This window comes from Leopardus geoffroyi, chromosome A1 (genome assembly GCF_018350155.1).
Source record: "Leopardus geoffroyi isolate Oge1 chromosome A1, O.geoffroyi_Oge1_pat1.0, whole genome shotgun sequence".
Lineage (NCBI taxonomy): Eukaryota > Metazoa > Chordata > Mammalia > Carnivora > Felidae > Leopardus > Leopardus geoffroyi.
The window spans coordinates 13,501,794-13,517,698 of NC_059326.1; the positions used below are offsets into that span (position 1 = coordinate 13,501,794).

The following is a 15,905-nucleotide window of genomic DNA, read 5'->3' on the forward strand; positions in this document are numbered from 1 at the left end:
ATAGTATTTTATGTTCACTCAGCAAATATTTATCCAGCACCCACTATTTCCAGGCACTATTCCAGGGGCCCCAGGTAGAATTGTAGATAAAATGGACACACATTCCAGATTTCATGGTGCCTACATGTGGTGGTATGTGACATGAATGATCTTTTTCTACTCTGAACTCTCTGGGGCCCGAGCAAAACTTTCCAGTTCATTCTCACCTGCTCTTGCCACCTCTATCACTACCACCAGCAGACACACATGACCCTAAGACACACCAGACAGTCAATGGTTCTGGATCCAATCATGTATTTTTCCTGCCTATATGCCCCTATTGTGGGCGGGGCCTTCAACGTCAATCCTACCAGGAATGCCAAAGTGTTCATGATCTTTACCTGAAGGCCATCTTTATTTATCCTAGTACAAACACATATCTTCCTTCATGCTACCTCATTATACTTTGGATTACAGTGAGAGCATCATTTGTAATCTGCCTTGAATTGTGTTTACTTGCGAAAGTGGACGTACCCCTATTTGACTGTGAGAAATAGTCAACACCTGGGGTTAATGGACTCTTCCATTTTACATCTTCAAATTCCATACGGTGTCTAAATAGCACTAAACACAGAATACGTTCTCAATCAGACTTGGTAACTTGTACAATCACGTCGTCTTCTCTACTGTGTAGCTTAATTTTTATTTACTTTTTCAGTTATCCATTTATTTATTCAAAAGATATTTAGTCAGTGCCTACCAGATGCCAATCATTCTCTTAAGAAACTAGGGATACACAAGTGAGAAAAACAGACAATAATATTTTTAGCCTAGTTTTGGAATTCTTCAAGTTAGATTCCATGACAAATCACCTGTCTGTAAGGATTGGTATGACACTGGGATGTATTATTACAGGAAGTGTCAGAGTTTCTTATGGAGATTGTGAAGTACAGTCGACTTTCTATCTTGAGATATTTGAATGAACTGTTCCCTGGAGGCTGGGGGAATGGAGGTTTTGATTTCATAATGTTCGCCCCTTCAGGTCTTTGGTTTTATGAATTCATATGCATGAGGGCAAACAACCCAATGAGTCTATTCTCCCCTCACCCTCAGTTATTCATTTGAACAACGATGCCAGTGAAAGGCTTCTATAACAATCATTACTTGTGGGAATTGTAGTAAGTTTAAGACTTCCATCAGCCCTTTAGACCTCATCTAAAGTAATCTATTTTTCCAGGAGCTGAAAGAGTTTAACAACCTGGAAAGGTCAGTTCTCTATAAAGGATCTCAACAATATCTGGATTGCCAGAATTTTGTGAGGAGGGAAGATACAAGATGATTTTATAAGGAAAAAAAAACGTTGAATAGCAGAAAACTCAAATTAGCTTTTTATCCCCCACAGAATAGTACCCTGAGAATGTCAGAAGGCTTGGCCAAACTGTAAATGTACAAAACAGACCATAGGAAAGCCTGAAATCATGAAATGGTTATTCCTGGGGCGGGGGGTGGGGGGACGTGCTAAGAGAGAGATGGTCGGGTCTTCTGTAGCCCCTGCTAAATAGAATCTTTAATGTGCATAGTACCTTTCCTTTAAAACCTTTGGTACTAACATATCATAAAGATGAATAGAGGCTGAATCACCAGATAAATCTTCAACACTGAAGATTTTATTCATGCATCAGCAACCAAGTTTTTATGCCTTCTGCTGTCTTGTCCTCCCCTCCCCGCTACTTGCCTCCTCCAAGCCCGTGCAGGGGTGCCTAGGACAGGGATCCCAGACAGACCCTTTCTTAAGCTGACCTGACCACTTGCAGTAATTACAGTCCTAGAGTTCCACCATTTCTACTTCTTCTGTACTCTCTTCTAGAGCCTTAGTGTTATTTTTCCAACTGGATGACTTCAAATAGCCTTTATTTCAGCATTGCCAAAGTCAGAGGAATTAGCTGCTTCTGACCACCGCTTTATGCCAGGGAGATGCCTAAGTGAAAGGTTGAGCAGAATGATCTTTCTGTCATTATCACTCAGAACATCCTCAAAGTCAGTCCTGACTGGAAAAGAAATACAAGCATGAGTAATAAAATTGTGCCTCTCTGAACAGCTGAAGAGAGAGTGCACAATTGGAGAAGCTCTATCATTCTCGGGATTCCAAGAAGACCGATTCCTTCCCAGGCTGTTTAAGTGTCTCCCCTGCTCCCTCTCAGATGCTATTAAGATGTGGAAACACCTCTCCACCTCCACATCCAGCACAGACTGTTGTTCTCCCAGAAGTTCGAGCAGCTACAAGGTCAAAGTCAACCCAGAACAAAATATTCCACTCAAGTTTCTGCCTTTATCTGGGCCATTGGCAGTCAGCCCAGCCATGAAAGAAATGTAGCTGGGATGAGGCAAGGGATTCCGTCAAAAAGGATTATAGAAGAAATGAGCTATGGGGGAGAGATTGTGTTTAGAGCTTTAAGCTGAAGGAGGATAGGCCTATCCTCAAATGAGAGCGGCTACCACCCACAGAAGCCCTCAGGCGTTCATTCTTTCATAGGACTTCAGTGGAGGCTGGTGCTGGTCTTCGGTTGGTTTATCATGTGTGATAGCCCATTCCTCACCATAAATTCAAACATCTCCCTTAGATTCATTGACATTCAGGAACATGATTTTATACTCCTTTCATTTAACAACACTTATTCCAGGCTTACAGTGTTAACACAGGCAGTACCTACTCTAGGCTCTGAGCTTCTTCCTTGAAAACAGAAAGACAAGGACCTGTGTCACATGGAATTTTGCATTTTAGTGGAGGGTCATTGAGAATAAACAAAGAAACAAAGATATTAATAAGGTCATCTCATATTTTTCATGGATAAGGAAAATAACATAGGGCTATGTGATACAATGACTGCAATAAAAATGATGACTTTTTGTTTGCCGCTTTGTTTTTATTTGCTCTGGTTTTTCCTTAGGGATGAGTGATGGAGACTGTTTCTGCCGAGATGACCTTTGAACTTTGATGTCAATAATAGGAACAGCCACCAAAGATATCTGTGGGCAGGAGACTGTAATGGAGGGTCAAGAAGTAGAATATCTAAAATGGAACTAAAACTTACAATTTAAATATGAAAAAATAGACGAAAATGGACAGAAAAGAAAAGGCTTGACATTTATAAAAATGGCCAAAGAAGGTAAGATATATGAAAAATAAGATATTACAAGTCTAAAATTTTATAGATATGAAGTCCATGATTTTCATATATGTTATATATATCACATGTATATCTCATAAGCATGTATATCTCAAAGTAAAACCCATTTAACAAAAATTATACGTATACTTTAAAAAAAATAAATTTAATTCTATTTCATAGCTTACTTCTGTTTTCAGATTAAAGATATAACAATGAAGATATAACAACGAAGATACTAGTCACCAGATTTAAAACCCCGTGATGATCTTGCATATGCCAGGATACTGACTACAAGAGTAAATTCCCAGAAATCAGCAGATCTGTACAGAGGCAATTGCAAACTTTGTCCTTAAGGAATTCAAATTTTGACAAGATGTTTGCTATCTTATAAAGACATATTAAAGACAAGACATAATGGCTATAAGTGAGCCATAAACGAAGTTGCCTGAAAGCGTCAGGATGTAGTGATTCATTCCAAAAGAATTTGAGAGGCATAAAAAAGATATTTAATGGGGTACTATTCAAAGCCCATGGAGAGTGATCTCGTTGAGAATTGGAAATCTATTGTTATGGTAAAGCATTAGGAGAGCTGACCACAATATTTCTAAATTATTTACTTTTCATCTTAACCAACTGATTGGCTTACCATTCAATCCAGAATCTAGGGTCTAGATTGCATAGCACCCAAAGTTCCTTTTGATGCTCTGATTCCACAAATATTTCTATTTTTTTCTATTTTAACATTTAAAGATGGATTTTAAAATATTATTTATAAAATAAATTAAGTACAAATAATAAAGTTGATTTTTGTTATACATGTTATTTTATTTATTCAATGTATATTTATGAGAATCTAATAAGTATTCAGTGGAAATACAAAAGAAGGATGTAACTTTTCTTTCATTTGCTTCTGGTGTATCTGGGAAGACAAGCAAATGCTGTAAATGCAAAACTTGGAAGACAAAACACTGCAAGTCACTGACAAATTGAATGATACACGTCAATGTTCACTCAAAGTTTTTAAATTGTGAACCATGAGACTTTAAGTGTGAAGTTTATTCAATGGCAGCTTACACAGTTAATTTGACACCAATTTGATGAGATGCATAATATTTTGCTACACGGCAAAAAGGCATAAATGCTAACTAACTGTATAAATGACTGTTCTTGGTATTTTTTAATATAAGCAAATAAAACTTTTATCAGCTTTCTCTTCTAACTTTTGAACACCTTCAACGTCTATAATCAGTATTAACAAGCTCCCTGATAAAGTGTAAGCTCGGCCATGCAGACACCCTGAAAACCTCACGTGCTCTATTACAAGTTAAATTTATTCACCGTGACCTTAGGGCACAGTTTACTTGTGAGTTCTCTCCACCTATAGCCCCAGCACCAGATCCAGCACCATTATCTCTAACTCTTGCCCTTGAAATGGTGGGAATGGTGGCCACCTCCTTGTGCAGGCAATATGGATCAGAGTAGACTTGAGCTTCAATAATGTGGGCTCCATCCTACAGCTGAACTTGGATGAGGCCAGGGTTACCAAAGCACAAATAATCCAGTCCTGAGTAGCTGAAGGATGTCACCTCTGACAATGCCACAGGACCGAATTTCCAAGCCTTGGGGAGAGGCTAAAATAGGTTTGACCTCTGTATTAGTCTGCTTGGGCTAGCATCACAAAATGCCACAGACTGGGGGCTTAGACAATAGAAATTTATTTCTCATAGTTCTGGAAGCTGGAGGTCCAACACGAAGGTCCAGCAGGGTTTGGATTCTGGTGAGAGTTCTCTACCTGGCTTGCAGATAGCTGCCTTTTTATTGCAGCCCTCACATGGTCTTTCCTCTAAGCACAAGCTAAGAGAAAGAGGAAAAGAAGGAGGAGAGAGAGAGGCCATCAATTTATAAGGCCATCAACTCGATTGGGTTAGACCTACTTCCCCTAACGGCCTTATTTAACCTTAATTACCTCCTAAAGTCCCATCTCCAAATATAGTCACTTTGAGGGCTAGGGCTTCAACATATGACTTTTGGGAAGACACAATTCAGTCCTCGGGTGGCTTACATTTCAAGGAAAATACCTGCTCCTTTTTGTTTTACTTTCCTGCACTACTGTCCATTCTCCTCTCCACACCATCCATATTCTGGAAGCCTGAGGCTCTGCTTGAAAATTGAACCTGGTCAAAGTTATAAATCAGTATGAATGAGTTGAAGCCCAATTCCTCCAGGTTTTAGTAGGGAAGAAAAGAATAAATCAGAAATTGGGATATCTGAACTGAAATAGATACAACTAAGTCATGAAAAACATAAAAAGAATAGGCTAGGGTTTTGAAGAAAATTTTCTGTACTTCACTCTGAGGTACAGTGCCCACCTATTTCACACCTGTCATGTATAAGCAGAAACCATAACTTTGGGCATTATGCCGTGCTCGTTTCACCTAAGATATACCTAAACAGAGAGGAATATCTTTAGGGGAAAGTTTTGCCCACCCAAAGTTCCCTGAATCCTGGATACGGTGCAGGGAACACCTGGTTCTTACAGAGAAAGAAGAGCATCTCCCACGTATGCTCTACAGCGCTGTGGTCCCTGCATGAGTACATGTAAGTATAGGAAAGAAGGATGGCCCACAATATCTCTATTTTGATCATTCACAATAATGTCAGTGGAACAAAAGCACAGAGAATTCATATCATGAGGAGACCTATAGAATTTTGGTCAACACGGTGTTTTCTAAACTTATTTGACCAGTCTTCTTCTTGTTATAGCTGTGGTAAGCATTATTTGTGATCACCAACACTCAGCTCTTCCCCCTCTTCTCCCTGAGCACACTTTTCCAGTCAGACAGGGTCATGTGACTGGTTCTGGCCAATGGGGTTGTGAGCAGAAGTGGCAGGAAAGGAGGTCAGAGTTCCCTTTTGACTATACTTCCCCCTCCTTGGAGAGATCAGAGGCTGTGAATGCTGAACACCAAGACAGTGCAAAAGTAGATCAAAGCAAAAGTAGATCAAAAAGGCCTGGATTGCTGAGTATCCCCACGGAGGATGAGAACATTGGAGAAACATCCTATCCGCAGTAAGATTTGCATTAGATTTACAAATTAAACCATTGAAATTAGAAGTAAATTTTGTTGCGAGGCAAAAAAAAAATTTGCTATTACAAGTTAACTTATCCTATCTTTTGCTAGTTTGCTATTATAAGTTAACTTATCCTATCCTGATTAACAGTCTGTAAAAGACTAGAAGACTCAGCGGGATGATTTGTTTCTGAAAATAATGTATTAAGGAAAAACATCTAATTTGGGAAACCATTATATATCATCAGTGCAAAAATAGCATATTCCATGAAAAAGGAACAGAAATCCATAAAGGAAAATAATGTAATATAAAAAGATAAGGGTGAGAAACACTGGGAACATGTTGAGATAAGAAAAGATTCTAATAAAATTGAAATTAGATACTAGAATTAAAATTCAACATGCTCTCCCATAAAGCAGGGGAAGAGGCAAATAAATGAACAAAAAGAGAATGTGGTAAATGTGAAAATCAAGGAAGAAAGAATAAATCAACAGAACTAATAACCAGTGACATAACTGAAGAAAATGTTTCTCAGTTGAAATTTTAAAAAAGTAAGTTGGCAGACTGAAAGAATTTGGCAATTAATGATGTATTTAGATATATTATGCTATATTTTAAATAAAAGGATAAAAAATATCATAAGATATTGACCTATCTCCAAACGGTGCTTTGGCTAGAAATGAGGACCCACAAAGTTTACTTTTTAAAAGGCCTCCAAATCTACCAGAGAGGGCACTTTTAAGGTAACCCATATGTGGTTCTCCCTCTTCTCTAGTAACTAATCAACACAATTGAACAGCTTCCACTCAAGAGCTCTTGCTTCTGGACTGATCTGGCAGAGACTTGATGACAAGGTAGAGCATCTGACAGATGTACTGAGAGAAATACACTTTTTTTTTTTTTTTTTTTTTTTTTTTTTTTTGCTCCCGCCACTTTTCCACCTCCAACTCCATTCCTAGAACTTTCCCCTTTCTACCTAAATGTCCTTCTCTTTTCGGCATAGGATATCTGGCCTCAGTTTTGTAATTGCTTTATTGTGTATCGTTATTTCTCATTGGGTATCATTATTTTTTCATTGTAATCAATAAAACGATCCAGAGGACTTATCTCTGGATGCTCAGAGAACTATTCTGGGTGCTCAGCTTTCCTCTTGGGACATTTGGCTAGTTTATCATTGTGCAGCATAATGTTGGGTCTTCTTGTACCTGATTCTTATGGGTGACCTACATTCTCCATCGGTTCTTCCTTCATATGGTATGGTTCCTCTACTTTTCTGGAACTCTGGTTTATTCCCAGTGCCTTACACCCATCCTTCATTATTTATACTATAGGAAAAATATCTGTCCTGTATAGGAATGTTTGTGCTTAAGAGATGAAACAGAAGCATGATACATGTCAACAAAAGTACACAAATGGTAAAAAATTAGGTGGGCCTCAAAGCTCTCATTGGCCATATGAAATGCTAGATGATAACAGAGCAATACGTGTGAAACCATTGAGAGGAAAATGTCATGAGCCAAGAATCTTATGTTCAGTCAAATTGTTCATGTGCAAAAACAAATAGTCCCTGTCATATAACTTCCTAAGAAAAACTTTCTGATATAATTCATTTGACCAAAAAAAATTAATAATCTCCAAATGGGGAAGTATCCTATAAGCTATAAATGAGTTAAACAGAGTTTAGTCTCAATGACTTTTGTAAATATGGTCAGTAGTTATAAGGCAAAATGTAAACATTAAAAATCTTTTCTGAGTAAAATACGGGGTGCAAAATGTAATCTTAGGTTCAATGCCCAGATTAGGTTAGCAAAGACTGGGTCATTGCTAGGGTGGAGACAGAATAACTGACTATAAATTCTTCATCTTACACGTGGGCACACAAAAGATACCATTACTTCTTGACTTTTCATACTGAGAAAAATACAGGGGTGCATTGTGGGATTGTTATTTCTTTTGCTCATTTAGCAATAAGATTTGAGACACTAACTTGTTGCATATTGAAATTTACAAAGAACAAAAATGATATATGAAGGAATTTTGATTCAAAATAAATTCTTCTGACTTCTGGGTATTTCCCATCTTATCCTAATCTTCTTGATGACCCCATCCCTATCTCAGAACTAATTCTTCCTCCTGAATCTTCCAGCTTCTAGTATATACCTACAGAATCAGCTTCACTCTTGCTTTTCTCTTCATTCACTTGGGAAAATAACTTTTTTGCCTGCACAGCCCTACCTCTGCCCTAAGCTTCTCAGTTGACAATCTTCCTTGTATTGTTTGCATTAACAGGTTGTCTATCTGTCCTCCTAGAATACAAGGCACACAGCACCCAGAAAAATTGCCCATTTCTCACAGGCACTTAATCCAGAGCAGTAATAAGCAATATTCGACTCACCTGTTTCTGCACCTGTTTCCTATTTCTCCCAAGATGCTCTGATATCTATCTAGATCCTGATATAATATGTCCTTAAAATGGATCCTTCCAATAGTTAATGCTCCCCATCTCATCTCCTCACACTAATAAAAGCAAAAAAGAGAATAATGTTAACGGTGAACAACAACAGCCAAAGGAAACCCCAAAGCAGCATGCTGGCCATATTTTCTATTTGGATTATACTGTCTATTTGCCTAGATCATTATTTCTCCCAGGCTTAATGCCTAGAGGTATGTGCTAATTTGCCAAGCTGCTTTAATATTTAGTGAGGAGCCACAGCCGGCCAATAATTTTTAATAGCTTGTCCTCTATTGATTTCAACCCACACATTAAAACGCCTAATAAAAATTTTAAAAGGATAGGTGAAGGGACATAAGGACAACAGAAAGTTAATAGCCTTGTCCACCTCCATTTGAAGAGAACAAGAGGATTAGTTCAACTTCTGTGTGGTTTGTATAAGACAATTGCTTTCTGCAAGCATTTTTCAGCAAAGTTTTTTAAGATGGGCTTACACAATACATAAGTACTTTAATTAATATGGTTGTATTCCTTAGCAAACTCTAAAATAAGTAATTTCTGATGAGTGTATAGATGGCTTTGTTTTATTTAAAAAAAAAATTCCTAGGGTGCCTAGGTGGCTCAGTAAGTTGTGTTCAACTCTTGATTTCAGTTCAGATCATGAGCTCAAGGTTGGTGAGACGGAGCCCTGCACTAGCTCCACGATGATAGTGTGGAGCCTGCTTGAGGTTCTCTCCCTCTCTCTCTGTCTCTCTCAAAGCAAACAAACTTAAAAAAAATCCCAATAATTGAATGGCACTTCGAGTGTTGACTCCACCACCACTACCACCATGTGATTCAACTGGGGGTTGCCACAGGTGAAGCAAAAGATGCAGCCTTCAAACTGGAGGAACATATTTGCAGTTCCAGCAAAGTTCCCTGAAGCCCCGGCCTGAGGCTTCATGAAAGACAAGGCCTGTGCTTGTCCCCAGATTTGACTTGGGAAGAAGTAAGTGAGCTACCCAATATACATCATTTTAGAAAGAAAGGGTTGGGGTGCCTGGGTGGCTCAGTGGGTTAAGCATCTGACTCTTGGTTTTGGCTCAGGTCATGATCTCACGGTTCGTGGGTTCAAACCCCACATCGGACTCTGTGCTGATAATGCGCAGCCTGCTTGGGATTTTCTCTCTGCTCCTCCCACGTGCTCTCTCTCTCTCTCTCTCTCTCACTTACAGAATAAATAAATAAGCAAAAAAAAAAAAAATTGTAGGAAGAAAGGGTTCACTCTGAAGCAGCCTTCAAACTTAGTATAGAAAATGAGTGCCCTCAAAGGATTTCTTTTGGATTATAAATACGGAGGTTTACCCAAAACCAAACATAGATTAAGTCCTCCGTCAAGCAAGAAACTCTCCATAAATTCTACACAATAAAGGATAGGCCCTGTCCTTCGTGAAACCTCTGGCCTGGACTTCAGGAACCAGGCACAATCCCTGAAGACAAATGGCTCAAAGTGTAAACCAAAGTTCTTCTACAACTGCCTCTACAACTGCCTCTGGTAAGTTATTTAAAACCACTCTTTGTAGTTTTTTTTCTTATCTAAAAGATAGATTTAATAGATTATAGATTAAAGTAAAGATAACATATTAAGGCACCTTGTATACAGTAGGCACATTTTATTATGGGCAATACTATGTGCTTTAGACAGAAAAGTCTCAATGGATTCTAGAGGGAAATAGTCACTGTAGTTTGGGATATAAAAGGAAAGATTCATAAGTAGAGTGATCATATCATTTCTCTTCCAAAACGGGACACTTTTGAAGGACGAAGAGGGAACTTATTCTAAATATAATGAGGTCACAGGCATAATTGTGCATGTTCCAGACCAACCAGGAGGTATGGTCAGCAAATGCTTGATTTAAGGTTTGAGGAAAGAATGGAAATGAAGTGGCAGGAATGTCTGAGATGCAAGGGCTGGGTGCCATGTAGGTTTTTTATGAACTGTGATTAAAAAAGCCTGATCAGTCCTTGTTAAAGAATTCTTTCAAAGGTATAGGATATGATAAGGATAGAAGTAGACAGAAGAAGGATCTAGGTTGAAAAATATTTTATTTATATATTTTTTATTTATTTGAGAGAGAGAGAGAGAGAGAGAACACATGAGTGGAGGAGACAGGCAGAGAGAGAGAGAGAGAGAGAGAGAGAATCTCAAGCAGCCTCCATGCTCAACAAAGCCCAATACAGGGCTTGATCCCATGACTGTGAGATCATGACCTTAGCCAAAATCAATAGTTGGACACTTAATCGACTGAGCCACCCAGGTGCTCTGCAAAATATTTGAAATTCCAAAATAACAACTTTGGTTTTATCTCTTAGACCATAAAGAGACATTGGAAGTATTTCAGGAGAATAGCATAATGCAAAAATAGTATATTTAGATCAATTTGGCAGACTGGAAAAGGGAAAGAGTATAGAATCTAAAGGGATAGATACTGAAAGCACTATTCAGATATGAGGTGAGGTAGGGATGGTCTGGGACAGTAAAGAAATGGCTAAAGTAAGAAATGTTTGAGATGACTTAATCATAACTAATTATGAAAGAAGTAAGAGGGAGCTAACATTACTCCATGAGTTGAAAGTTATTTGATAGAAAGAGAAAGCCAATATGGTTGATAAAACTGATGACATTATATGTCACATAGTTTTCAAAAGTATCTCAGCATGAAGAATAAAATACAGAAGAGATTTCTTTCTTGTTAATTTATATTCACCGAGAAGTTCTCAGCAGGTGATAATATCATCATAGATGAAGATGCCTTGACAAGATGCATCCCTGAGACCTTGACTTTGTAATATACATTGAATGACCATTGGAGAAAAGAGCTGGCACTGGAGTTAGGCCTAGGAGTCCAGTTGGTCAGGAATGATCTGATCATACATCAAGGTCACCAAAGCCAGATAAGAAAGAGAAAGTTAAGTTTACTTATGGATACAAGGAGGGTAAGAAAGGAAAGATTCTATCTAGGAAATCAGGTAATAGAAATGAGGGACATATACAAAGACCTTGTGAAAAAGTTCTCTGGGCCAAGAGTGAAAAGATGTGGGGAGGGGGTATGAATAGAACAGGGAAGATGAAAGGTAAATCCAAAGGAATTTGACAATTATTGACGAGTCACCTATAATTATCCTCATGAAAGGGATCGGAATATGCCAATCCACATGTGCCACTTTGGCATAAAGCAATTGAGAATTAATAGATATAGGAAGAGTTCTCTGCCCTCCCTTTGTCTGTCTAAAATCAAGGCATAAATTTCCCTTTGAGGGAGGGGCCTTTCTCTCCCCCTCACTTCATTCCCTTCACCCCCATTCCAGGTAGAGAGGAGCAACTCTTGTCATTGAAGATGGAGAGTTGACACCAAGATGAGCTTGCATAAATGGACCTCACAAAAATAATTCTTAACTGCCACTAGCTCTCCCATATATTTCCTGGTATCTTCCCCACAATTTATTGTCCCTTGAAGCCCAAACCTTCTTCTTTTTGTTAAAGGGGTATATAAGCACCTAAGTCTAACCATTGCTTTGACTTTCATTTCTTTTCTGTAACTCCTGTGCATGAAAAAATTATAAAAAGTGTGTTCCTTTTCCCCTATTGATCTGTCTTTTCTTATTTAATTTTCAGTCCTCAGGTACAAAACTAAGAAGATAGAAAAACATTTTTCCTCCTCAACTCATTTTAACCATCTGTAAATCAAGGAAATTCCAACTTACATAACTGAAAATCTCTTGCCCTTTCCAATAAATTGTACTGGAGCTCCCTCCTTATTTTATCTCCTGGCATGGGCAGGAAATGGTTTCAGAGGACAGATGACCTTGAAGTCACAGGAGACAAGGGGCTAATCTGGCTGGGTGGGAGAGAAGTCCTTGAAGAACAAAGAGCTTCTGACTCCAGCAGGATTGTCCGAAAGCAATTTGCCACATAATTTCTCCACAGGTAAAATCCCTAAGGGCCAACAAATTAGCTGAGAAGGGAATGACTGAATCTACTAATTATTTTATTTTTATTTTTTTAAGTTATCTTAATTGTGCCCTTTCTCTGAGCCAGTCCATTGGATCAGCTGGATAGAAAGTCATATTGAATGAAGGAGTCATAATGAAACATATTAAGATGCTGTCCTATCCTACCCATCCCCCCTTTCAATAATTAATTAATTAATTAATTAAACTCTGAAGGAATTGATGACCAGTGACAGTCTCTACAGAACAGTATGGAAATCAATTAAACAGAAGCTGAAAAATGCCTCAGGGTGTAATTGATAACATGATGAGGCAGGAAAAAAAATTACAAGTATGAAGTCAAATCCAAAAATTCTTACTTAGAGAAAACGCAGAGGCTTCTCATATCCCACAGGACCAATCTGGAAAGCTATTAGTGTTTGGAGAAGCGAGAACCAGAGAATAATTGTTGTTGTTTGTTTATTCTTGACAGTTTTAAAGGACAATTTCTCTTGGGGGAAAATTTCTGTTTCCCACTTAGAAGTTCCTTCTAAATGCAAACCATTCTGGAAAAGTTTTTTTAGCTCTTTCTTGAACTTTGGAAATGGATTTTATGTAAACTTGTGTATCTGTGTACTTAATTGCTTCAGTAGATTATCATTCTTCAAATTCAGAGGTTTAAAAACATCATTGGATATGAAACACGATCAGAAAAGAAAAAAAAAAATCAATGTTACAAAGATTAGATGCCAGACCAGTGAATGAAAGGCCAGGATTTGGTCCATGGTGGTCTCTGAATTGAACAGCTGCCATTTTCAATTGACACATATTCATTGTTGCTGTTATTTTTCATAAAATGTTAAAATGGTCCAAGTGCTTTCTTGAATTATAGCCTAGTCAGTTTAGGCCCTTAGATCTGGCTCCCAGATTTTCTTAGTGTGTTATCCACTAAGCTACACATACTGCTACAAAAATCTAAATTCCTATTAAAATTTTTAAAGTTGGTCAAAAGATTTTGGTTTTTGTAGAAGAACACAATTGTCTATTGTTTCCCTGGCATTATTAAAGATTTAATGATTTCTAACATGAGAAATTATTCATGCATTTGGTACTAACACTATATAGTATTTCAATTCTTAAAGAACTTTTCTGAATCATGAGGTTATTTCAGGGAAAATAACTCAGGAACATCAGATACCTGGAATGCATTGCTCTAAAATTAAGGTAAAATTATTGTACCCCATTAAAATTTGTAATCTCTTGTTAATGAAGTTTAAAAAGACAGCACATTTATCGCAGGGGAGCCTGGGGAAAGGAAGTAGTAATTATCAGAATATATGCACCAAATCATTATTCTACCTCATTCCTTATGCATTTAAACTGTCTCTCTCCACTACACAAGTCTTTTGTAATAAAAGCAGAAGATTTTGATAGCCTACTTAATGTAAATTTAGATGCAATTCACAGCTAGTTTTAAAAGAAGAAAAATCTTAAATTTTATTACCATAGTTCCCAGATTAATTAATGGCAGAAGGGTTAAAAATTCCAAATACATGTTGGTCTTGTTAACACATAATTGATTCCAACTCCTCAAAGACAGTTCTGCCTTTTTACGCCAGACATGTAGGTTGTAAAGTAATGTTTGTGAGTAATATAGCATAGCAAGACAGGTCTATGCAGGCTTTGTTCATTGATACCTATCTAAAGTTCTTTTTAAAAAATTTTTTAATGTTTATTCATTTTTGAGAGAGAGAGAGAGAGAGAGACAGAGAGACAGAGAGAGAGAGACAGAGGGCAAGCAAGGGAGGGGCAGAGAGAGAGGGAGACACAGAATCTGAGGCAGGCTCCAGGCTCTGAGCTATCAGCACAGACCCCAATGTAGGGCGCAAATCCATGAACTGTGAGATCATGACCTGAGCCAAAGTTGGCTGCTTACCCAACTGAGCCACCCAGGTGCCCCTTTTCTAAAGTTATTTTTAATCATAATAAAAACAACAAATACTTGAGTGCCTACTGTGTGCCAAGCACGTTATAAGCACTATCTTGTGTAAACCCGACAGCAATTTTATGTGATATGAATGAACATTTTCTTCATTACACAAATAAAAATCGTGTGACTCAAAGAAGTAACTTGTTCAAAGTAATTCAGCTGGTAAATAGGATACCTGGGATTTGAATGAGCATAGCTGACACTTGAGTCTATGGCTTATCACTGTGCAAAACTGCAGTCATCAAATCATCTGATAAATTTCTTCTGCAAAGTCAGAAAACTTTTCAAATTGGACAAGCGATTTCACTAACATTTTTCTTTCATTACTACCTATAAATGAGGAACCCGCCAGCAAAACCAGGCAAGAGCTTATCAGCTGCTTCACTTTCAGCAGAATAAGACTGTCAAGATATGTCTATATATTTAAAGTCCTGTATCACTTCTTTATCATGCCTATAGCAACTTTGTGATCTATATGAGAAAAAAGTTCCCATCTCTCCCCTCTGACTGGCTGGCCAATCCATAGTACACTCCCCCGGTCATATCCCTATCTGGAAAAGCACAAGAACACAAAGACATTTCAAACTCCATTACTGTGAAGCTTGCCTTAGCTTTCCCAAACAAAATGAGGCAGTTCCATGCCTCTGTATCTTACCACTCAGTTCTTACCTCCATCAGAGCAAAAACCACGGAACATTCTAAATTATCTGCAGGTGAATCATCTTCTTCGCTAGACCACACTCCAGGACTGTCTCTTAGTTTTCAGTGAATCTGTTGGTGAACACAGTAAATCTATTTTTCAATCTTTCATTTTTCTAAAACGTGTTGCAATCACTGATTATTATTGCAATTTTCTCCTCAAGAGCCGGCCTAAATTATTATTCTAAAAAACAAACAAACAAAAACAGTGTTCGTAGCTTTGTAAGTGGGAAAACCAAAAAATAGCCACAAGCAATTGATCACAAAGTCACAAATTGCCTGAAGTCTCTGCTTGAGGAAAGACTCTTGAATAATGGAGAATTCACAGTACCGCCTGGTGTACCATTTCATACTACTCTGTACCATGAACGTTTCAAAGAACTCTCATGATTGAGAAAATGCAAAATTAATATTTAGCCTTTTGCAAAGTAATTTTGAGAATAATTTCATTTTAATAGCCTAAAACAATGGTTATGAACGAGGAACCACTTTAGAAATTAATACATTGGTCGCTGAACCAAAAAAGTGATTAACTCTGTATCATCAATTAAAATGTATGATAACACTATATCAC

General features: G+C 37.8%; 1 long non-coding RNA gene across 2 annotated transcripts in view; it reads right to left on the reverse strand.

The window, feature by feature from the left end:
* LOC123600356 overlaps positions 1-15,508 on the reverse strand; it is a 72,882-nt gene extending 57,374 nt beyond the window's left edge. For both annotated transcript variants that reach the window (XR_006713797.1, XR_006713714.1), the window contains exons 1-2: positions 15,302-15,508; positions 8,617-8,738 (exon numbers count right to left, since the gene is read on the reverse strand). This is a non-coding gene — a long non-coding RNA (uncharacterized LOC123600356). The remainder of the gene's footprint in view (positions 1-8,616; positions 8,739-15,301) is intronic.
* Positions 15,509-15,905: the final 397 nt, after the last annotated feature.